Source organism: Chiloscyllium punctatum, chromosome 19, assembly GCF_047496795.1.
Source record: "Chiloscyllium punctatum isolate Juve2018m chromosome 19, sChiPun1.3, whole genome shotgun sequence".
Lineage (NCBI taxonomy): Eukaryota > Metazoa > Chordata > Chondrichthyes > Orectolobiformes > Hemiscylliidae > Chiloscyllium > Chiloscyllium punctatum.
In genome coordinates, this window is record NC_092757.1 from 44,624,434 (window position 1) to 44,648,535 (window position 24,102).

Consider the following 24,102-nt stretch of genomic DNA (forward strand, 5'->3'; position numbering starts at 1 on the left):
CATTTACAATGTCCCCACCTTCTCCTGACCACCCGCTTTCCCTTTAGGCCAGCGGAACATTTCTTCTCGATTTTGATGTCCCTGGAAAGATTCCGATCAAAATTCCTTTTGGGAGCTCTTTTACACTGCTTTGTGTCTTTCCTGCTCTCTGGATCTTTCCCAATCAGCAGGATCTATGCTGATATTTTTGTCCATGACTGTTTTCTTCTGTGAAGCAGAGCTTTCCCTCTCAGGGGTATCAACTGGTTTCCTATCGTCTTCAATGTTTCTTTAAACATCCTCCCGTCATCTTCAGTTCTTTTAGCCATCAGCAGATTTTCCCACCTTATTGTGGACGGTCTCTGTCTCATCTCAGTCAAGGTGGCTTTACCGAACTCTCCAACTCCAGCAGCATAGAACATAGAACAACACAGCACAGAACAGGCTCTTCAGCCCACAATGTTGTGCCGAACATTTGTCCTAGCTTAAGCACCTATCCAATTGCCGCTTAAAGGTCACCAATGATTCTGACTCTGCCACTCCCACAGGCAGCGCATTCCATGCCCCCACCACTCTCTGGGTAAAGAACCCTCCCCTGACATCTCCCCTATACCTTCCACCCTTCACCTTAAATTTATGTCCCCTTGTAACACTCTGTTGTACTAGGGGAAAAAGTTTCTGACTGTCTACTCTATCTATTCTTCTGATCATCTTATAAACCACTATCAATCACCCCTCATCCTTCGCCGTTCCAATGAGAAAAGGCCTAGCACTCTCAACCTATCCTCGTACGACCTATTCTCCATTCCAGGCAACATCCTGGTAAGTCTTCTCTACACTCTCTCCAAAGCTTCCACATCTTTCCTAAAGTGAGGGGACCAGAACTGCACACAGTACTCCAAATGTGGCCTAACCAAGGTCAGCTGCAACATCACTTCACGACTCTTGAACTCAATCCCTCTGCTAATGAACGCTAATACACCATAGGCCTTCTTACAAGCTCTGTCCACCTGAGTGGCAACTTTCAAAGATCTATGAACATAGACCCCAAGATCCCTCTGCTCCTCCACCTTACTAAGAACCCTACCGTTAACCCTGTATTCCGCATTCATATTTGTCCTTCCAAAATGGACAACCTCACACTTGGCAGGGTTGAACTCCATCTGCCACTCCTCAGCCCAGCTCTGCATCATATCTAAGTCCCTTTGCAGCCGACAACAGCCCTCCTCACTGTCCACAACTCCACCAATCTTTGTATCATTTGCAAACTTATTGACCTACCGTTCGACTCCCTCTTCCAAGTCATTAATAAAAATTACAAACAGCAGAGGACCCAGAACTGATCCCTGCGGAACTCCACTTGTAACTGGGCTCCAGGCTGACTATTTACCATCTACCACCACTCTGACTTCGACTTGTTAGCCAGTTCTCTATCCAACTGGCCAAATTTCCCTCTATCATACCTCCTGACTTTCCGCATAAGCCTACCATGGGGAACATTATCAAATGCCTTACTAAAATCCACGTACACTACATCCACTGCTCTACCCTCATCCACATGCTTGGTGACCTCCTCAAGACCTACCCTTCACAAATCCGTGCTGGCTCTCCCTAATCAAGCAGTGTCTTTCCAGATACTCATAAATCCTATCCCTCAGTACCCTTTCCATTACTTTGCCTACCACTGAAGTAAGACTAACTGGCCTGTAATTCCCGGGGTTATCCCTATTCCCTTTTTTGAACAAGGGCACAACATTCGCCACTCTCCAGTTCCCTGGTACCACTCCCGTTGACAGCGAAGACGAAAAGATCATTGCCAATGGCTCTGCAATTTCCTCTCTTGCTTCCCACATAATCCTAGGTTATATCCCGTCAGGCCCGGGGGACTTGTCTATCCTGAAGTTGTTCAAAATTTCCAACACATCTTCCTTCCTAACAAGTATCTCTTCTAGCTTACCAGTCTGTTTCACACACTCCTCTTCAACAATAAGGTCCCTCTCGTTTGTAAATACTGAAGAAAAGTACTCATTCAAGACCTCTCCTACCTCTTCCAACTCAGTACACAGTCTCCTACTACTGTCCTTGATTGGACCTACCCTCGTTCTCGTCATTCTCATGTTTCTCACATATGCATAAAAGGCCTTGGGGTTATCCTTGATCCTACCCGCCAAAGATTTTTCATGCCCTCTCTTAGCTCTCCTAATCCCTTTCTTCAGCTCCCGCCTGGCTATCCTGTATCCCTCCAACGCCTTCTGAACCTCGTTTCCTCAACCTTATGTAAGCCTCCTCCTTCCTCCTTACAAGACATTCAACCTCCCTCGTCAACCAAGGATCCCTCACACGACCATCTCTTTCATGTCTGACAGGTACATACATATCAAGGACATGTCGTATCTGTTCCTTGAAAAAGTTCCACATTTGCACGACATCCTTCCCAAACAGCCTATGCTCCCAACTTATGCTCCTCAGATCCTGTCTTACAACATCGTATTTACCCTTCCCCCAATTGTAAAACCTACCCTGTTGCATGCACCTATCTCTCTCCATAACCAAGGTGAAAGTCACAGAATTGTGGTCACCATCACCAAAATGTTCACCCACTAACAAGCCCATCACTTGTCCCGGTTCGTTACCGAATACAGCAGATACATGCTTTGTGCTTTCAAACACTGCCTTGAACTTGATAGTGCTATCATCGCTATATGATAAGTGGCCACGCACAACTAGCTCACTCATTAATTCCAACTCATTACTCATTACTAAACCCAATACTGCTTGTCCACATGAAGCATACAGGACATAATGCAGTGAGAAACAGTACCGGCAATACACCAGACATGCACTACCTTTCTGACAAATGCTTGACTCCCTCTAAATCTGTGTTCACGTTAAAATCCCTCATGAGTAGTACTCTGGCTTTGTTACATATTGGATGCTGCCTGAACTGCTGTGCTCTTCCAGCACCACTAATCCAGTATTTGGGTTTCAGCATCTGCAGTCATTGTTTTTACTTTGTTACATATTGCCTAGTTTTGTGCATTTTTACCATCCAGGACTTCAGAGCTGCTACCAGGCGGTCTGTACATAACACCTATTACAATTTTAGGATTTCGACTATTCCTCAGTTCCACCCACACGGTCTCCACTGAATGCGTTTCCTTCATTATGTCCTCCCTCATCACTGACAGAATTTTGTTTCTCATCATGGAGGCTACTCCACCACCTCTGCCATTTTCCATATCCGTCCTATACCACAATCCGATAACCTCGGTCTTCACAATTATCCTTCTGGAGACCACCTTTTGCTTTGCTCAATCTGCAGCACACTCTCCGCGGTCAATATCTCACACCAGAGAGCTCCACCATTCAAACTGATGACCATCGATCCACCTCAACTGCACCTCCCTTTCAGAATTCCCTGAGATATCAAAACTCCATCCACTGACACTGAAGTATCCTCAACAGTAGAACCCACACCACACTCTGGAGAATATCATTCTAAAGATTAACAACACAATAACTGTCAAAAGTTCACCTCATCTCAGTCTGAAATTATAGGAAATACAGTCTGAAAATCCAAGTCATTGGCACCTATTGCTTCTGCCTTTATCCACCCGACTGTTAATGAACACAACATTCTCTTGCATTTAGTCCAACAGGAGTTCCCATTCCTCAAAGCATCTTGACAGTGTCTTCAAATGGTATGATTATCTTAGTGCACGGTTAAGATTTCCAAAGTAATATCCTTACTCACTAACGTCCTTCTGTCATCCTTAAATGTCAGGGGCTACTCCTCTTTCCAAATCCCACCTTACTATTGCTAATAGTCTGCACTCTGGAAATGTTATTTCTCTACCTTGGTCAACTTGTAACTAAGGCACAGTGATGTCAATTAGATCGAAATATTCATCACCATTTGTGCCATTATTAGGCCGATCTGTTTGTGAAGGCTTCGGCTGTTAGAGAATAAGCCTTGATTTTTGTACCTGGCATTTTAAATACTCACTCTTTACACTTATCTTATTATTTGCTGCTGATGTGTAATAATCATCATTACAAGGATTGAACTTGCTGTGTTTGCTGACCCATTCTTCCTTCCTTAACCATATCGATCCACCGTTGTATGAACCCGACCGGTGAGTGCAGATATTGTAAAACACCCTTCACCTGACAAGCCCTCACCACAACGTTGTTGCTTTCAGACCCTATCCACACCACTAGTTAGACGATTGTTAGAAAACAGGGGAACGCTGACATCGATCAGGGAAGTGTGATCATCGAAAGTGAGGCATCACTTAATAAAAACCACGGTTTGTGCTCTTCAATAAAATACTTGCTGCTTTGGTGTTCCTGGTGCGTTTGCTCCAATCTCAAGCAGTAATGATGTGTTTGTGTATTGGGGGAAGAAGCTGAACAATGAAATTGGGCAAGAAAAAGTGAGACCGAGAGACTGAGCGAGTAGTTAAAAGGACGTTGCTTGATGAATGGGAGTGTGAGAGTGCGAAGCTGTGAGCAACCTCTGGTGGCTGCAAAAGCCTACTGCACCTGGTATTCCCAGGCGGTCTCCCATCCAAGTACTAACCAGGCCTGAGTCTGCTTAGCTTCCGAGATCAGACGAGATCGGGCGTTTTCAGACTAGTATGGCCATAGGCACAGACTGCTTCCATTTCTGCTTCCTTAAAGGCACACACTGCTGCATTTACAACAACATTTTGCCATTCAATCGTACTGCACAAAAACATTTCTTTTTCCTTTGCCTTTCTATTCTCCCATCTCCATCTTCAGTTCCTCTACTTCACCCTAGACACACACACACACACACGTTTATTACACAACAGGATCAACTCTTTCACACTCACTCCACTCCATTTCATTCCATGCCCATCCAAACTGCTTCACAAATAAACTCCTTTCCAAATTATAACCACAGCAACAGATCTCTTTTGAGTTTCTCAACTAGTTCTTTTTCCTCATCATCCCAATTTAGACATTTTGGTTCCCCCTCTAATAGTTTGAGATATAATTTCTTAGTCTTCTGTGCATAGGAATCAATCCACAATCTGCAATAACCTGTTAGACCCAAACATTTGCGTAACTCCCGTTTAGTCCTGGGCAGTGACATCCCCACTATTCCCTCTATCCGTTCTGGGCTTATCTTTCCCTTTCCATCACTAACTAAATGTCCCAAGTATTTCACTTCTCGCTCCACATATTGTAGTTTGTTTTTTGATAATCGCAGTCCCTGCTGACCCAGGAAATTCAATAATTTGTTTGTGGCTTCTACTACTCTCTCTCTTCTTTTTCCTGTTACTAAGAGGTCGTCTACATACTGCAACAGGGTGGTCCCCTTGGGGCTGCTAAATTTCTCCAATATTTGTTCTAACATCTGTCCAAATAAATTCGGGGATTCTGTAAACCCCTGGGGGAGCACAGTACACCGGTATTGCTGTTGCTGTCCTGTCTTAGGGTCTTCCCACTCAAAGGCAAACATATTCCTACCTTCCTCTGCCAAGGGACAAGCCCAACCATTTGTGATCATGAGGGATCTCACTTAATAACGTATAGGGGTTTGGTACCACTGGGTGCCTGATCTGTACTATGCGATTTAATGTTCTCAAATCCTGCCCCAATCGATAAGTTCCATCGGATTTCCGCACTGGTAGGATTGGGGTATTATAGGGAGACATACATGGCTCCAACAGTCCATCTCTAATCAATCCTTCAATTACTGGCTGCAGTCCTCGTTTACCTTCTGTGGAAATGGGATATTGTCGCTCACAGACAACGTCCCCTTTTCCTTTTTTAAAAATTTACTTCAAGGGGAGGGATCTGTAGTTTTCCACAATTCCCTTCTCTAGCTCATACAATAGGGTCTATCTCTCTCTCCACATCCTTTGTCAACATTGCCTTTTGTACAACTAATTCTTTTTCCCGAATTCCAATCCCCAGTTCTAAGAGGATAATTAAGTCTCTCCCTAATAAGTTACTTCCTATATCAGGGATATACAACAATTCCCCTTTGACCCTATCCTTAGGACCTTCTATCATCATAGGTTCAACTACTGGAACAGTAAACCCCTCCCCTTTAACCCCCGAAACAGTAATTGACCGTGTTGACATTCCTACTTTCTTTGGTTTAAAATTCAGCGATGACCGTGCTGCCCCCGTATCTACTAGGAAGACTACCTCTTCCCTACAGGGTCCCACCTTCAGGTTTATCAAGGGTTCCTGGTAGGCCCCCCCGAGGGCAGGAACCCCTGACACCCCTATTCTTCATCAAAATTCATAAGCGGAATTGCCCTCTCTTCCCTTTTCAGAGCAGGACATTCCTGCTTAAAGTGCCCTATCCTTCCGCAATAATAGCATCCTGCCTGTGGAGACCTCCAGCTCTGCCCCTGTCACTCGAACCCTCTATCAAACGCTCCCCCTTGTCCTCTCTGTCCGACATGCTGCCACCCACCGCTCCGGTTGGTCACTATCGGTTCCATTGTTTTCGTAACTACCTCATCAACCGCAGCTACCATCATTTTCACCTTCTGTTTCTGTCTCTCATCCTCTCTCTTTACAAACACTTTCTGTGCCTCTCTTAACAATTCATCTAATGGCTTTTCACTCCACCCTTCTATCTTCTGTATCTTTCTCTGTATGTCTGGCCATGCCTTTGTCACAAAATGTACTTTCAAAAGACCCTGTGCCACAGGGTCCTCAGGGTTCATTCCAGAATATTTCCGCATTGAGTCTCTTAATCTTTGCAAGAAAGCTGAGGGAGTCTCACCTTTCTCCTGTCTAACTTCAAAGGCTTTAGTCAAATTCTGTGACTTCGGAACTACCTCTCTTATTCCATTTAGAACCAGGTCTTTCAATTCCCTCATTTTTCCTCTATGCTCTGTATTTTGATTTTCCCACTGGGGGTCTCTGAGGGGAAACTTCACTTCTCCCTCTCCAGCATCCCCATCTCCAATGGGGTGTTCCCTGTCCCATATTTTAATGGCTGCTCCCATATAAGTCCCCTTTCTTCCCCAGTAAATAGTATATTCAAAATAGACATTAACCCAGCCCAGGTATACAGACTGGGCCCCAAAAATTGATCAATTTGTTCAGACAACCCTATCGGATCCTCAACCAGGACCTTCATTTCTTTTTTAAATGTTCTGACCTCCCCACTGCTGAGGGGGACACTTACAAACCCAATCTCTTTGTCCCCTATTGGTACCTCCCGAAGGGGATAAGTCATTACGTTCTTCCCCTTTTTCTTTTTTAAAGAAATATTGCAGTATTTCTAGCTCCCCATAACTTCAAACACCAATTCATCAATTCATGCTTGACTAACTTTAAAGCCTGTTCCAAACTTGTAAATATATTTATATATTTACGTTCATTTATTCAGTATTTAATATTCAAAATGTAAAATGCATACAGTTCTCAATTTTGAAATCCACTGTACTCACCCAGTTTTAGTCCCTTAATTTAAATCCAAAATTAGTTTTCTTAAGTAGTGCTGACCAATCATTGCTCAATTACAATACTATAGGTCGTGAAATAATCCGAGCTGCCTTAAAAGAATTTGTCTATTCAAGTTTAACAAAAACTTCTAATGCATGAACAATGGCCGAATCCAAGGTCACAGATATTAACCATAGAATTTTGTTTTTACTACAATCTAATGTTGAACTGAAACTTCAACTGTCCTCCATAAATCGCTTTCATGTAAAGATAAAAGAGATAAGTTAGAAACTGATAGTAAGGCAGTCATGACCTGTGAGAAGAACAGGAGTTATCATTCTTTTTTTCCATAATCTCTATAGAATCCTTCACCTTTAAAGAAATCATGTTAAGTTTCCATAATAAAAATCAGATTCAAAACAGTCCCGGAACTCAAGCTCCAGGGAATAAAACGCAAACATTCAATCACCAACAAACAAATGTGCATTCAAACCAAATCACAAAGGGTTAAACTTTCTACCAGCTGTACAGCTCTTTTCATTCTCTCTCTCTCTCTCTCTCTCTCTCTCTCTCACTCATTGACAAATAAATTCAGATATTTACAAACCCAGTCTTCGTCCGACCTGTACTTTGGCCATAAAAGGCGGGACGAAGAATGGATTCCTTAGTCCATACGAAGCAACAATATTTAATCATCTTTTTCCCCTGTACAAGTATTATTTTGCCAATTCCACAACATCCTCCCCAAAGGACTTTCTGGAGGTATGTTGGAAGGGACCCCGCCTCCATTTCCATTGCTATTTCCTTCTTTTGTTTTCCCGGAGGCTTTTCCCTACCCACGGCACAACCCATATTGAGTTCCTTCGTTAGTCCCTTATTAACTACTAAAACTCAATCCCGCCCACCAAGGCAATACTTAAAAGTCAGGTTTCTTACCTTGGTCTGTGCACAGAGTTGCCTGGCCCCTTGTCGCCGTATTCTCTATCGAACGCCTATCCCTGTCTGATTCAGATGTCTCTCTTGTGGGATTCGTACCAGTCTGCCAAGGGAGCAGACCAAACCAGGACACGAGACCGCTCCTCAATGGGGAACGGGATGCGTCTTCCCGGTGTCCAAGGCCAGCCACTCCCCCCGGTGATGGAAGAAAATCCCGGACAGCCCCCAATTGTGAGAAACAAAGCTCACACACCTCAATAATTGCAGTCCGAGACAAAATCTGAATCAGCAGTGTCCTTTATTTTACACTTGCAAATGGGTGAGATGTCCAGTGCCTATAAGATAGAGGACACACACCCAGTTCAATTCATACATAATATTTATATGATTTGATGTCTTTTGTTTTACATTGCTCCTCCCCTGCTTACATCTTCCACTTCCCTAAGACCGGCCCCCATTACCCCTGTTTATCTCTTGCCTTATCTGGCCTTGTCTGTGACAAAATGCTTATTCCTGGCCTCACAAGGCTGTTTGACCTCATCCTGCTGTAGGTCATTGTTAGGCATATTCTTTCTTCATCATTATCTACCCCCTTCATCTGTGCCTTTCCCGAGGCCGTTCTGATCCCTATGACCCTTTTAATTGGGGTTTGTTCCTGTGCTTTTGTAAAAGTGGGAAGCAGATGTTTATACCTACTGTTTGTACATGCGTATCTAGCTTAACTTCATCCCCTCACAACATCTTCTCTATTTGCCTGTAATGTCTACCATTGTTTTACTGGCACATCTCATTCTGACATACAATTTTAGCTAATACAAAAACAATTATATATTTACTCCACATCGTTTCCATTCTTGTTGACTCAGCTTGTGGCAAAAACAATTACACGCTGGTGTGAGTTCATTTTACTTTGTAAGATGGAATTGCAGAAGTAACATTAATTTACCTATATCCCACAGGGGCTACTCCTCTTTCCAAATCCCACCTTACTATTGTTAATAGTCTGCACTCTGGAAACGTTATTTCTCTACCTTGGTCAACTTGTAACTAAGGCACAGCGATGTCAATTAGATCGAACCATTCATCACCATTTGTGCCATTATTAGGCCGATCTGTTTGTGAAGGCTTCGGCTGTTAGAGAATAAGCCTTGATTTTTGTACCTGGCATTTTAAATACTCACTCTTTACACTTATCTTATTATTTGCTGCTGATGTGTAATAATCATCATTACAAGGATTGAACTTGCTGTGTTTGCTGACCCATTCTTCCTGCCTTAACCATATCGATCCACCGTTGTATGAACCCGACCGGTGAGTGCAGATATTGTAAAACACCCTTCACCTGACAAGCCCTCACCACAACGTTGTTGCTTTCAGACCCTATCCACACCACTAGTTAGACGATTGTTAGAAAACAGGGGAACGCTGACATCGATCAGGGAAGTGTGATCATCGAAAGTGAGGCATCACTTAATAAAAACCACGGTTTGTGCTCTTCAATAAAATACTTGCTGCTTTGGTGTTCCTGGTGCGTTTGCTCCAATCTCAAGCAGTAATGATGTGTTTGTGTATTGGGGGAAGAAGCTGAACAATGAAATTGGGCAAGAAAAAGTGAGACAGAGAGACGAAGCGAGTAGTTAAAAGGACGTTGCTTGATGAATGGGAGTGTGAGAGTGCGAAGCTGTGAGCAACCTCTGGTGGCTGCAAAAGCCTACTGCACCTGGTATTCCCAGGCGGTCTCCCATCCAAGTACTAACCAGGCCTGAGTCTGCTTAGTTTCCGAGATCAGACGAGATCGGGCGTTTTCAGACTAGTATGGCCGTAGGCACAGACTGCTTCCATTTCTGCTTCCTTAAAGGCGCACACTGCTGCATTTACAACAACATTTTGCCATTCAATCATACTGCACAAAAACATTTCTTTTTCCTTTGCCTTTCTATTCTCCCATCTCCATCTTCAGTTCCTCTACTTCACCCTAGACACACACACACACACACACACACACACACGTTTATTACACAACAGGATCAACTCTTTCACACTCACTCCACTCCATTTCATTACATGCCCATCCAAACTGCTTCACAAATAAACTCCTTTCCAAATTATAACCACAGCAACATACACACACCACAACGCTGTTTAGCCCCTACAACCTCTGCCTCCATTCAAACATCATGGCTCAGCTCTTGCCCAACTTCATATACAAGCCTCTGGCCCTTCGTACTGTGAGAAACAAAGCTCACACACCTCAATAATTGCAGTCCGAGACAAAATCTGAATCAGCAGTGTCCTTTATTTTGCACTTGCAAGTGGGTGAGATGTCCACTGCCTATAAGGTAGAGGACATACACACCAAGTTCAATTCATATAAATATTATGTATGATTTGATGTCTTTTGTTTTACATTGCTCCTCCCCTGCTTACATCTTCCACTTCCCTAAGACCGGCCCCCATTACCCCTGTGTATCTCTTGCCTTATCCGGCCTTGTCTGTGACAAAATGCTTATTCCTGGCCTCACAAGCCTGTTTGACTTCATCCTGCTGTAAGTCATTGTTAGGCATATTCTTTCTTCATCATTATCTACCCCCTTCATCTGTGCCTTTCCCGAGGCCATTCTGATCCCTATGACCCTTTTAATTGAGGTTTGTTCCTGTGTTTTTGTAAAAGTGGGAAGCAGATGTTTATACCTACTGTTTGTACAAGCGTATCTAGCTTAACTTCATCCCCTCACAACATCTTATCTATTTGCCCGTAATGTTTTAATGGCACATCTCATTCTAACATACAATTTTAGCTAATACAAAAACAATTATATATTTCCTCCACATCGTTTCCATTCTTGTTGACTCAGCTCGTGGCAAAAACAATTACATGCTGGTGTGAGTTCACTTTACTTTGGAAAATGGAATTGCAGAAGTAACGTTAATTTACCTATATCCCACAATTTCCCCCTTTTCTTTTAATTACTATTTGTTATCTTCTGCATTTTTCTTTTAGGGGCACCTGTTTCATCAAGGCTGTTTCAATCAGTCTTTGGGTGAGCCCTCGTATACAGGGTATGATACAACAGCCAATGGCCACCAATACCCCGACTACTACTATCAGGGAAGGAAGGATAGAAACCACCATCCCCTTCTACCTTCCAATCCAGGACTCGAGCCATCCTGTGAGAGATGTGTCTACTCCTGGATTCTCAGCCAATTCCTCTGCTAAGGTAGTCAATCCTCTTAAAACCCGAGTAATTGAACCATCAGGTGCAGTGTTATTAGGAATAAAAGGTACAACAGCTTCCTCCTAACATCACAAACACACACACACCCTTTTTCTGCTAAAACCCTATCAAGGGCCATTCTATTTTCCTATGCCATCCTACTTGTCGCATCAAGCTGGTCTGATATTCCTTTAACCGCATCTCTTGTATAATTTATAAATCGCTGTTGATTATAGAAAATGTAATTTATCCAATCTACATTTTTATTAATTGTTACCCACCAGAAGTGAGCTGATTCAAAGCCTGCTGCAATCTGGTTACGACCCTTGGATTCATCAGGTACCCCCCCTAGAGACTCCTACCGAATCGAGATAAATCCTATCATCGAAAGAAGTGTCTAACAGTAATCTCTTACCCCTTCCCTTTTTCCCTCCTATCTTCTCCTTCTCAAATGCCAGGGTAAATGGAATTGCCAATTGTACAATTGCACATATCCCTCTCCAATCTGGAGGGAGGGTGGGTCTCAATATTTTCCCTCCACAGTCCCACCACAGATCCGCTCGGGGAACCTTTAGTGCTGAGTAGTTCCCTCCCTTCTCCGTTTCGGTAACATTCTTAATCTCTGTACATAATTTCAGCTCCCCCAAATCATTCGACCGACTTGTACCTCGTCTACACACACAGGCTGTGTGATTTCCAACTGCGGCAGAAAACAGGGGGGGAGCTTTTGCATCTTTCTTCTCCAAGGGAGGGAACATCAGAGATAGGGGAGGTACAATTCCTATCATTCCATGCAGTCTCATCCTGATACAGGGCTATCATACATTTCATGCCCTTCCTGTCCCCCTTCCACCCGAGCGGGAAGGGAACCCCCTGGGCCACTGGCCGACCGGAGGCACATGCAGAGCAATTGCTTTTGTTCAGACTTTTCACAGTATACTTTACCCATTCAACCCAGGCATTTGCATCCCTGTACCCAGTTTCTATTTCAATGGTCTGTTGGAAGTCCTTTACCTCTATAAATTTTACTACTTTAGGATCATCAGGAGGGGTGAAAGATTGTATCTTCTTACCCAGTAGTTCTACCCGTTTTCCCTGTCCTGCACTAATTCAAAAACAATAGCCCAAGAAATCCTTCCCATTTGCTTTTATTTCTATCCCAAACGTTTCATTTCATTGTATCTCATAGGTGCCCCCCCCAGGATTGTTTTGTGCCATTTGGTTTTCCTTATCGTTAGGTATATTGGGTTACACTTTTTATCAGGACAATCACGAGCTGGTCGGAAGGGGGCCCGGTGTACTGTGACGAGACCATTATACTAAGTACCATCCCCAAGGCCATCCCCATAGGACGTAAGATGTATCTCAGAGCTGCGGTACTGTCTCTGATTATCTACATCCCCACAATTTACTAAGCTGCATACATCAGCGTCTATTACTTGTGGATTATCAGATTCAGGAACCGTTAATAATACATATGAAAATGATATTTGACGAAATCCCAATACTAAAAGGGCTAGCATCATAATTCTAGCAGCATCCCCAGTATTCTAAACATCATGCTGAAGCACAAAAAAAGACTTAATATACAATCCTACAGAAATAATCCCGCGCTCGCGTCGCCACTGTATAATTAGTTACTCAAAGTCTCTTTAGTCTGAGTTTCAGCGGATCTTGCATTGATTCGGCTGTCCAGACTTCTTCCTCAACTGGAGATTCCACTGGCCCTTTGATCCGAGTGTAGCGAGTCCAGCCTTTCCCCACCGTCCTTATTGCCGTTTCGGTCGTCAAAAGAGCCTGGTACGGCCCTTCCCAGTCCGGCTGTAATTTAGTCTCTGTCCATGATTTTACTAAGATTCAATCGCCCGGCTGGATGGGATGAACTGTGAATTCAAGGGGTGGAGTCTGTGCCAATAAACCCTGGTTCCTGAGGAAAGACAAAGAGGAGGACAAGCCCAGTATATACTTCTTTAAGAACAACTCTTTAGTTTCGGGAATTGCCAATTCTCCATTCGTTCCCAAGTAAGGTAATCCAAATAAGATTTCATAGGGGGATAGTCCCAAGTCTTTCCTTGGGGCTGTTCGTACTCACAAGAGAGCTATAGGTCAACATTTGGTCCAAGGGAGTCTGGTTTCTATTATCAATTTAGAGAGCTGTCGTTTGAGTGTTTGGTTCATTCTCTCAACCCTTCCCGATGATGGCAGGTGCCACGGAGTATGGAACTCCCAGGAAATTCCCAACCCTTTCATTACCTCTAAAGTGTTACAGGGGGTAAAGTGAGTTCCTTGGTCGGAATCAATATGGTTCACGAGCCCATATCAGGGAATTATGTGCTCCAATATTGTTTTCGACACTCCACTCACAGTGGCGGTAGCTCAGGGGTATGCCTCAACCCAACCAGATGGATGATCTACTATGACTAGCATATATTTTAGTCTCCCTACCCTGGGGAGTTCAGTATAATCTACTTGTATACTCTGGAAAGGTCTCAATCCTGGGTCTCTTCCTCCCGGGGTCTGTTTTCTCAAGACTTTCTTATTTACCTTTCTGCATATGATACATCCCTCACATATTTGTTTAGCAATTGTATATATTCCTTTACATCCATATTCCCTAAGAACTAAATCACACATTGCTTGTACTCCCAAATGGCTGCCTTGGTGTAGGACAGCCATAATCTCTCGCATCATCTTTTTGTTTAACATTTCCCTTCCATCAGGTAACCTCCAATGCCCGTCTGCTGTTTTTACAGCCCCTAAATCTCTCAATTCATTTTCTTCGCTTTCAGTAAATATAGGAGCTTCCCTAGGACTTGGGACAGTAGGTACTAGGGAATGGATCACCACTTCTTGTGGGTTCAGGGCTGCTTCCTTAGCCACTTCATCGGCTAATCTATTTCCCCCAACTTCTAGTTCATTTCCTTTCTGATGACCATTTACATGCACTCCTGCTATTTCTCAGGGAAGTAATAGGGACTCCAAGACTCGTTTAATCAATTCTTCATGTACTAATTCTTTCCCTCGGCTATTGATCAGCCGTCATTCCTGCCATATCTTACCGAAAGTGTGCACAACACCAAATGCATATTTAGAGTCAATGTATACTGTTCCCTCTTTATTCTCCAATGCCCCAAGGGCTCTTTCCAATGCATAGAGTTCACAGGTCTGAGCTGACCACCCATTTGGCAACCGTCCTGCCTGCACCACACCACTGTTTGTCCCAACTACGACTGCATAACCATTATGTCTTTTCCCTTCAGTCACCCGGGATGATCCGTCTATAAAAAGGTCTAGCCCCTGCATGAAGTGGAACATCTCTCAGGTCCATGCGGACCTTAGTTTGGTATTGTATAATGTCAAGGCAGTCGTGCCCTGGATTCTGAGGAGAGTCTCCTTCCCCTTTCCAATGAAAGGCAGCTGAATTTAAACAATTGTCAGTGACCAACACTAGATCATCCTTTTCTATTAATATTGCCTCGTATTTCAGAATCCGCGAGTCTGTCAACCATCGCCCAGCTTTTTGGTTTAGGATTGTTCTCACTTGGTGTGGGGTGCTTACTATTAGGGCTCCCCCAAATGTAATCTTTCTGCTTTCCTCCACCAACAGTGCAGTGGCAGCCACAGCCTGCACACACTCAGGCCACCCCCGGGATACTGGATCCAGTAGCTTCGAAAGATATGCTACTGGTTGTCTCATTCCTCCCCACCTCTGGGTCAATACTCCCAAAGCCGCTCCCTTATCCACGGTAGCAAAGAGGTGGAAAGGTTTATCTAGAGAAGGTAAGGCTAACACGGGGGCATGGGTCAGATCTCTTTTGAGTTTCTCAACTAGTTCTTTTTCCTCATCATCCCAACGTAGACATTTTGGTTCCCCCTCTAATAGTTTGAGATATAATTTCTTAGTCTTCTGTGCATAGGAATCAATCCACAATCTGCAATAACCTGTTAGACCCAAACATTTGCGTAACTCCCGTTTAGTCCTGGGCAGTGACATCCCCACTATTCCCTCTATCCGTTCTGGGCTTATCTTTCCCTTTCCATCACTAACTAAATGTCCCAAGTATTTCACTTCTTGCTCCACATATAGTAGTTTGTTTTTAGATACTCGCAGTCCCTGCTGACCCAGGAAATTCAATAATTTGTTAGTGGCTTCTACTACTCTTTCTCTTCTTTTTCCTGTTACTAAAAGGTCGTCTACATACTGCAACAGGGTAGTTCCCTTGGGGCTGCTAAATTTCTCCAATATTTGTTCTCACATCTGTCCAAATAAATTCGGGGATTCTGTAAACCCCTGGGGAAGCCCAGTACACCGGTATTGCTGTTGCTGTCCTGTCTTAGGGTCTTCCCATTCAATGGCAAACAAATTCCTACCTTCCTCTGCCAAGGGACAAGCCCAAAAGGCATCCTTTAAATCTATCACACTAAACCATTTGTGGTCATGAGGGATCTCACTTAATAAGGTATAGGGGTTTGGTACCACTGGGTGCCTGATCTGTACTATTCGATTTAATGTTCTCAAATCCTGCCCCAATCGATAAGTTCCATCGGATTTCCGCACTGGTAGGATTGGGGTATTATAAGGAGACATACATGGCTCCAACAGTCCATCTCTAATCAATCCTTCAATTACTGGCTGCAGTCCTCGTTTACCTTCTGTGGAAATGGGATATTGTCGCTCACAGACAACGTCCCCTTTTCCTTTTTTTAAAAATTTACTTCAAGGGGAGGGATCTGTAGTTTTCCACGATTCCCTTCTCTAGCCCATACAATAGGGTCTATCTCTCTCTCCACATCCTTTGTCAACATTGCCTTTCTACAACTAATTCTTTTTCCTGAATTCCAATCCCCAGTCCTAAGAGGATAATTAAATCTCTCCCTAATAAGTTACTTCCTATATCAGGGATATACAGCAGTTCCCCTGTGACCCTAGCCTTAGGACCTTCTATCATCATAGGTTCAAATACTGCAACAGTAAACCCCTCCCCTTTAACCCCTGACACAGTAATTGACTGTGTTGACATTCCTACTTTCTTTGGTTTAAAATTCAGCGATGATCGTGCTGCCCCCGTATCTACTAGGAAGACTTCCTCTTCCCCACAGGGTCCCACCTTCAGGTTTATCAAGGGTTCCTGGTGGGCCCCCGGGGGCAGGAACCCCTGACACCCCTATTCTTCATCAAAATTCATAAGCGGAATTGCCCTCTCTTCCCTTTTCAGAGCAGGACACGCCCGCTTAAAGTGCCCTATCTTTCCGCAATAATAGCATCCTGCCTGTGGAGACCTCCAGCTCTGCCCCTGTCGCTCGAACCCTCTATCAAACGCTCCCCCTTGTCCTCTCTGTCCGACATGCTGCCACGCACCGCTCCGGTTGGTCACTATCGGTTCCATTCTTTTCTTCACTACCTCATCAACCGCAGCTACCATCATTTTCACCTTCTGTTTCTGTCTCTCATCCTCTCTCTTTACAAACACCTTCTGTGCCTCTCTTAACAATTCATCTAATGGCTTTTCACTCCACCCTTCTATCTTCTGTATCTTTCTCTGTATGTCTGGCCATTCCTCTGTCACAAAATGTACTTTCAAAAGACCCTGTGCCACTGGGTCCTCAGGGTTCATTCCAGAATATTTCCGCATTGAGCCTCTTAATCTTTGCAAGAAAGCTGAGGGAGTCTCACCTTTCTTCTGTCTAACTTCAAAGGCTTTAGTCAAATTCTGTGACTTCGGAACTGCCTCTCTTATTCCTTTTAGAACCAGGTCTTTCAATTCCCTCATTTCTTCTCTATGCTCTGGGTTTTGGTTTTCCCACTGGGGGTCTCTGAGGGGAAACTTCACCTCTCCCTGTCCAGCATCCCCATCTCCAATGGGGTGTTCCCTGTCCCATATTTTAATGGCTGCTCCCCATACAAGTCCCCTTTCTTCCCCAGTAAATAATATATTCAAAATAGACATCAACTCAGCCCAGGTATACAGACTGGGCCCCAAAAATTGATCAATTTGTTCAGACAACCCTATCGGATCCTCAACCAGGACCTTCATTTCTTTTTTAAATGTTCTGACCTCCCCACTGCTGAGGGGGACACTTACAAACCCAATCTTTGTCCCCTATTGGTACCTCCCGAAGGGGATAAGTCAGTACGTTCTTCCCCTTTTTCTTTTTTAAAGAAATATTGCAGTATTTCTAGCTCCCCATAACTTCAAACACCAATTCATCAATTCATGCTTGACTAACTTTAAAGCTTGTTCCAAACTTGTAAATATATTTAAATACTGAATAAATGAACGTAAATATAAATATTCAAAATGTAAAATGCATACAGTTGTCAATTTTGAAATCCACTGTACTCACCCAGTTTTAGTCCCTTAATTTAAATCCAAAATTATTTTCTTAAGTCGTGCTGACCAATCATTGCTCAATTACAATACTATAGGTCGTGAAATAATCAGAGCTGCCTTAAAAGAATTTGTCTATTCAAGTTTAAAAAAAAACCTCTAATGCATGAACAATGGCCGAATCCAAGGTCACAGATATTAACCATAGAATTTTGTTTTTACTACAATCTAATGTTGAACTGAAACTTCAACTATCCTCCATAAATCGCTTTTAAGTAAAGATAAATTAGTTAGAAACTGAGAGTAAGGCAGTCATGACCTGTGAGAAGAACAGGAGTTATCATTCTTTTTTTTTCATAATCTCTATAGAATCCTTCACCTTTAAAGAAATCATGTTAAGTTTCCATAATAAAAATCAGATTCAAAACAGTCCCGGAACTCAAGCTCCAGGGAATAAAACACAAACATTCAATCACCAACAAACAAATGTGCATTCAAACCAAATCACAAAGGGTTAAACTTTCTACCAGCTGTACAGCTCTTTTCATTCTCTCTCTCTCTCTCTCTCTCTCTCACTCATTGACCAATAAATTCAGATATTTACAAACCCAGACTTTGTCCGACCTGTATTTTGTCCAGAAGAGGCGGGACGAAGAATGGATTCCTTAGTCCATACGAAGCAACAATATTTAATCATCTTTTTCCCCTGTACAAGTAGTATTTTGCCAATTCCACAACATCCTGCCCAAAGGACTTTCTGGAGGTATGTTGTAAGGGACCCCGCCTCCATTTCCATTGATTTTTCCTTCTTTTGTTTTCCCGGATGCTTTTTCCTTACCCACGGCACAACCCATATTGAGTTCCTTCGTTATTCCCTTATTAACTACTAAAACTCAATCCCGGCCACCAAGGCAATACTTAAAAGTCAGGTTTCTTACCTTGGTCTGTGCACAGAATTGACTGGCCCCTTGTCGCCGTATTTTCTATCGAACACCTATCCCTGTCTGATTCAGATGTCTCTCTTGTGGGATTCGTACCAGTCGCCCAAGGGAGCAGACCAAACCAGGACACGAGACCGCTCCTCAATGGGGAACGGGACAGGTCTTCCCAGTGTCCAAGGCCAGCCACTCCCCCCGGTGATGGAAGAAAATCCCGGACAGCCCCCAATTGAGAGAAACAAAGCTCACACACCTCAATAATTGCAGTCCGAGACAAAATCTGAATCAGCAGTGTCCTTTATTTTACACTTGCAAGTGGGTGAGATGTCCAGTGCCTATAAGGTAGAGGACATACACACCAAGTTCAATTCATACATAATATTTATATGATTTGATGTCTTTTGTTTTATATCGCTCTTCCCCTGCTTACATCGTCCACTTCCCTAAGACCGGCCCCCATTACCCCTGTTTATCTCTTGCCTTATCCGACCTTGTCTGTGACAAAATGCTTGTTCCTGGCCTCAAGGCTGTTTGACCACATCCTGCTGTAGGTCATTGTTAGGCATATTCTTTCTTCATCATTATCTACCCCCCTTCATCTGTGCCTTTCCCGAGGCTGTTCTGATCCCTATGACCCTTTTAATTGGGGTTTGTTCCTGTGTTTTTGTAAAAGTGGGAAGCAGATGTTTATACCTACTGTTTGTACAGGCGTATCTTGCTTAACTTCATCCCCTCACAACATCTTATCTGTTTGCCCGTAATGTCTACCATTGTTTTGCTGGCACATCTCATTCTAACTTACAATTTTAGTGAATACAAAAAGTATTATATATTTCCTCCACATCGTTTCCATTCTTGTTGACTCAGCTCGTGGCGAAAACAATTACACACTGGTGTGAGTTCATTTTACTTTGTAAAATGGAATTGCAGAATTGCAGAAGTAACATTAATTTACCTATATCCCACAAGGATCAACTCTTTCACACTCACTCCACTCCATTTCATTACATGCCCATCCAAACTGCTTCACAAATAAACTCCTTTCCAAATTATAACCACAGCAACATACACACACCACAACACTGTTTAGCCCCTACAACCTCTGCCTCCATTCAAACATCATGGCTCAGCTCTTGCCCAACTTCATATACAAGCCTCTGGCCCTTGGTACCTTTGCTTCACAAACATTTATCTCCCTCTCATTTCAATAGAACAACTCATCCAGCATCCACTGCACTTTGTCAGAAAATGATGGCTAAAATCCACCATCCGATGTATGCACAATGGCTTCCTCACATCTCTACGCAACCCTGTGGCCCTAAGTCTCACGCTATGTCCCTTCGTTCTACAATCCCCAACCAGTAGAAATCGTTTATCGTTAGCTACCTTCTGTTTTCCTATTCATGTCATCAAGACTTTCATCACACCACCCATTAACATTCTCAATTCTACAGACCACAGGCCTAAATGATATGATCTCTCCTTCCATCTTAACCATGCAAGTCCAGGTATCATTCTTGTAAATCAATATTCTACTCCTTTCAGAAGAAGGTGTGCGGCCCAGATCCGCTCACAGTACTCCAAGTGGGGTCTATCTAACCAGGGTTTTGTAGAACTGCAGCATTACTTCGGCATCCTTCTACTCCAGTCCTCTACTTAGAAAGGACAGCAATCTGTTCGCTTTCTGGATTATTTTCTGTACGTGTCCGTGACACTTTAAAGTTGTGTGCACCTGAAACCCCAAGTCTCCTTGGACATGCACTTCATACCATCCAGAAAAATACCTTGATCTGTCCCTTCTTGATCCAAAAATGGATAGCCTCACTATTGCTTTCATTCTAATGCTTTTGCCACAGTTTTGCTTATTGACCTAAATCTATCAATATCCCCTTGCAATTTTATGCTGTCATCTACACAGTCTACAATGCAGCCTAATTTATGTAGCCACAAATTATGATATGACTTCCTGTGCCATTATCCATTTCTGTAACAAATAACATCAATAATTGAGGCCCTAACACAAGTCCTTGTGAGACACAACTGGTTACATCCTGCCAATTGACTACCTACCCAATATCTCTACTTTCTGTCACCTGCCACTCAAACAATTTCCTGGCCGAACTGGTCCTCACCCTTAACAATTTCTCCTTTGAATCCTCCCACTGCCTCCAGACCAAAGGCGTAGCCATGGGCACACGTATGGGCCCCAGCTATGCCTGTCTCTTTGTTGGCTATGTAGAACAGTTGATCTTCCGTAATTACACCGGCACCACTCCCCACCTCTTCCTCCGCTACATTGATGACTGCATTGGCGCCACATCGTGCTCCTGCGAGGAGGTTGAGCAATTCATCAACTTCACCAACACATTCCACCCTGACCTTAAATTTACCTGGACCATCTCTGACACCTCGCTCACCTTCCTGGACCTCTCCATCTCCATTAGTGACGACCGACTTGACACTGACATTTTTTACAAACCCACCGACTCCCATAGCTACCTGGATTACACCTCTTCCCACCCTATTTCTTGCAAAAATGCCATCCCGTATTCCCAATTTCTCCGCCTCCGCCGTATCTGCTCCCAGGAGGACCAGTTCCACCATAGAACACACCAGATGGCCTCCTTCTTTAGAGACCGCAATTTCCCTTCCCACGTGGTTAAAGATGCCCTCCAAAGCATCTCGTCCACATCCCGCTCCTCTGCCCTCAGACCCCACCCCTCCAACCGTAACAAGGACAGAACGCCCCTGGTGCTCACCTTCCACCCTACAAACCTTCGCATCAACCAAATCATCCGCCGACATTTACGCCACCTCCAAAAAGACCCCACCACCAGTGATATTTCCCTCCCCACCCCTTTCCGCCTTCCGCAAAGACCGTTCCCTCTGTGACTACCTGGTCAGGTCCACACCCCCTTACGACCCACCCTCCCATTCTGGCACTTTCCCCTGCCACCGCAGGAACTGTAAAACCTGTGCCCACACCTCCTCCCTCACCTCTATCCAAGGCCCTAAAGGAGCCTTCCACATGCAAAGTTTCACCTGCACATCCACCAATATCATTTATTGTATCCGTTGTTCCCGATGTGGCCTCCTCTACATTGGGGAGACTGGGCGCCTCCTAGCAGAGCGCTTTAGGGAACCTCTCCGAGACACCCGCACCAATCAACCAAACCGCCCCGTGGCCCAACATTTCAACTCCCCCTCCCACTCTGCCGAGGACATGGAGGTCCTGGGCCTCCTTCACCGCCGCTCCCTCACCACCAGACGCCTGGAGGAAGAACGCCTCATCTTCCGCCTCGGAACACTTCAACCCCAGGGCATCAATGTGGACTTCAACAGCTTCCTCATTTCCCCTTCCCCCACCTCATCCTAGTTTCAAACTTTCAGCTCAGTAACTGTCTCCTTGACTTGTCCGGACTTGTCCGACCTGCCTTTCTTCTTTTCCACCTATCCACTCCACCCTCTCCTCCCTGACCTATCACCTTCATCCCCTCCCCCACTCACCCATTGTACTCTATGCTACTTTCTCCCAACCCCCACCCTCCTCTAGCTTATCTCTCCACGCTTCAGGCTCACTGCCTTTATTCCTGATGAAGGGCTTTTGCCCGAAACGTCGATTTCGCTGCTCTGTTGGATGCTGCCTGAACTGCTGTGCTCTTCCAGCACCACTAATCCAGTATTTGGTTTTCAGCATCTGCAGTCATTGTTTTTACCTAATTTCCTAGCCCTGTCAGGAATTTGCCCTCAATTCTCTTGGCTCCTACCTACTTAAGTGGACTTTGTCAATTACTTTCTGGAAGTCCATGTAAACAACATCTATGGACAATATTCCCTGACAGCTACCTTAGTCCCCTCTTCAAACCCTCTGCAATGAATTTATCAGGCACGACCAACCTGTCATGTGGCTCTCCCTGGTTAACTCAACAATTTGAGGTGCTCACTTATCCCAGCCTTGATTATAGACTCCAACAAATTCCCTGCCATAGGTGCTAAGCTCCATGCTCTGCAATTCCCGAGTTTTCCGGGTTCTCCTCTCTTAAAAAGCGCGACTGACACGTGCAACAATCCAATCCGGAGGGACGACTCCTGGATCTCGGGAATTCTGAACGATTACAGTTCGGGCTTCTATGAGGCGCTTGTCGATTTGTTTTAACACCCACCGATGGAACCCGCCTAATCCCAGGCATTTGTCACCCTTTGATTCCAGTCATTTCCTCTTTATCGATGTTTTACTCACCTTCATTTTATTCGGTTGCTTTTCCCGATCCACTTTTCATTTCACCGGGACTTCTGGCAAGCTATCCTCCTTTTCTCCTGAAAATACCGAGGTAAGGGGAATGATGGAACATCTCGACCATTTACAATGTCCCCACCTTCTCCTGACCACCCGCTTTCCCTTTAGGGCAGCGGAACATTTCTTCTCGATTTTGATGTCCCTGGAAAGATTCCGATCAAAATTCCTTTTGGGAGCTCTTTTACACTGCTTTGTGTCTTTCCTGCTCTCTGGATCTTTCCCAATCAGCAGGATCTATGCTGATATTTTTGTCCATGACTGTTTTCTTCTGTGAAGCAGAGCTTTCCCTCTCAGGGGTATCAACTGGTTTCCTATTGTCTTCAATGTTTCTTTAAACATCCTCCCGTCATCTTCAGTTCTTTTAGCCATCAGCAGATTTTCCCACCTTATTGTGGACGGTCTCTGTCTCATCTCAGTCAAGGCGGCTTTACCGAACTCTCCAACTCCAGCAGCATAGAACATAGAACAACACAGCACAGAACAGGCCCTTCGGCCCACAATGTTGTGCCGAACATTTGTCCTAGCTAAAGCACCTATCCAATTGCCGCTTAAAGGTCACGAATGATTCTGACTCTGCCACTCCCACAGGCAGCGCATTCCATGCCCCCACCACTCTCCGGGTAAAGAACCTACCCCTGACATCTCCCCTATACCTTCCACCCTTCACCTTAAATTTATGTCCCCTTGTAACACTCTGTTGTACCAGGGGAAAAAGTTTCTGACTGTCTACTCTATCGATTCCTCTGATCATCTTATAAACCACTATCAAGTCACCCCTCATCCTTCGCCGTTCCAATGAGAAAAGGCCGAGCACTCTCAACCTATCCTCGTACGACCTATTCTCCATTCCAGGCAACATCCTGGTAAGTCTTCTCTGCACTCTCTCCAAAGCTTCCACATCTTTCTGAAAGTGAGGCGACCAGTACTGCACACAGTACTCCAAATGTGGCCTAACCAAGGTCCTG

General features: G+C 44.2%; 2 non-coding genes across 2 annotated transcripts; both read right to left on the reverse strand.

Moving 5' to 3' along the window:
- Positions 1 to 4,512: 4,512 nt before the first annotated feature.
- On the reverse strand, positions 4,513 to 4,631 carry LOC140491738 (5S ribosomal RNA). Its single transcript, XR_011963409.1, has one exon. It is a non-coding gene; the product is annotated as a 5S ribosomal RNA (ribosomal RNA).
- Positions 4,632 to 10,066: 5,435 nt separating this feature from the next.
- LOC140491747 (5S ribosomal RNA) lies at positions 10,067 to 10,185 on the reverse strand. Its single transcript, XR_011963418.1, has one exon. It is a non-coding gene; the product is annotated as a 5S ribosomal RNA (ribosomal RNA).
- Positions 10,186 to 24,102: the final 13,917 nt, after the last annotated feature.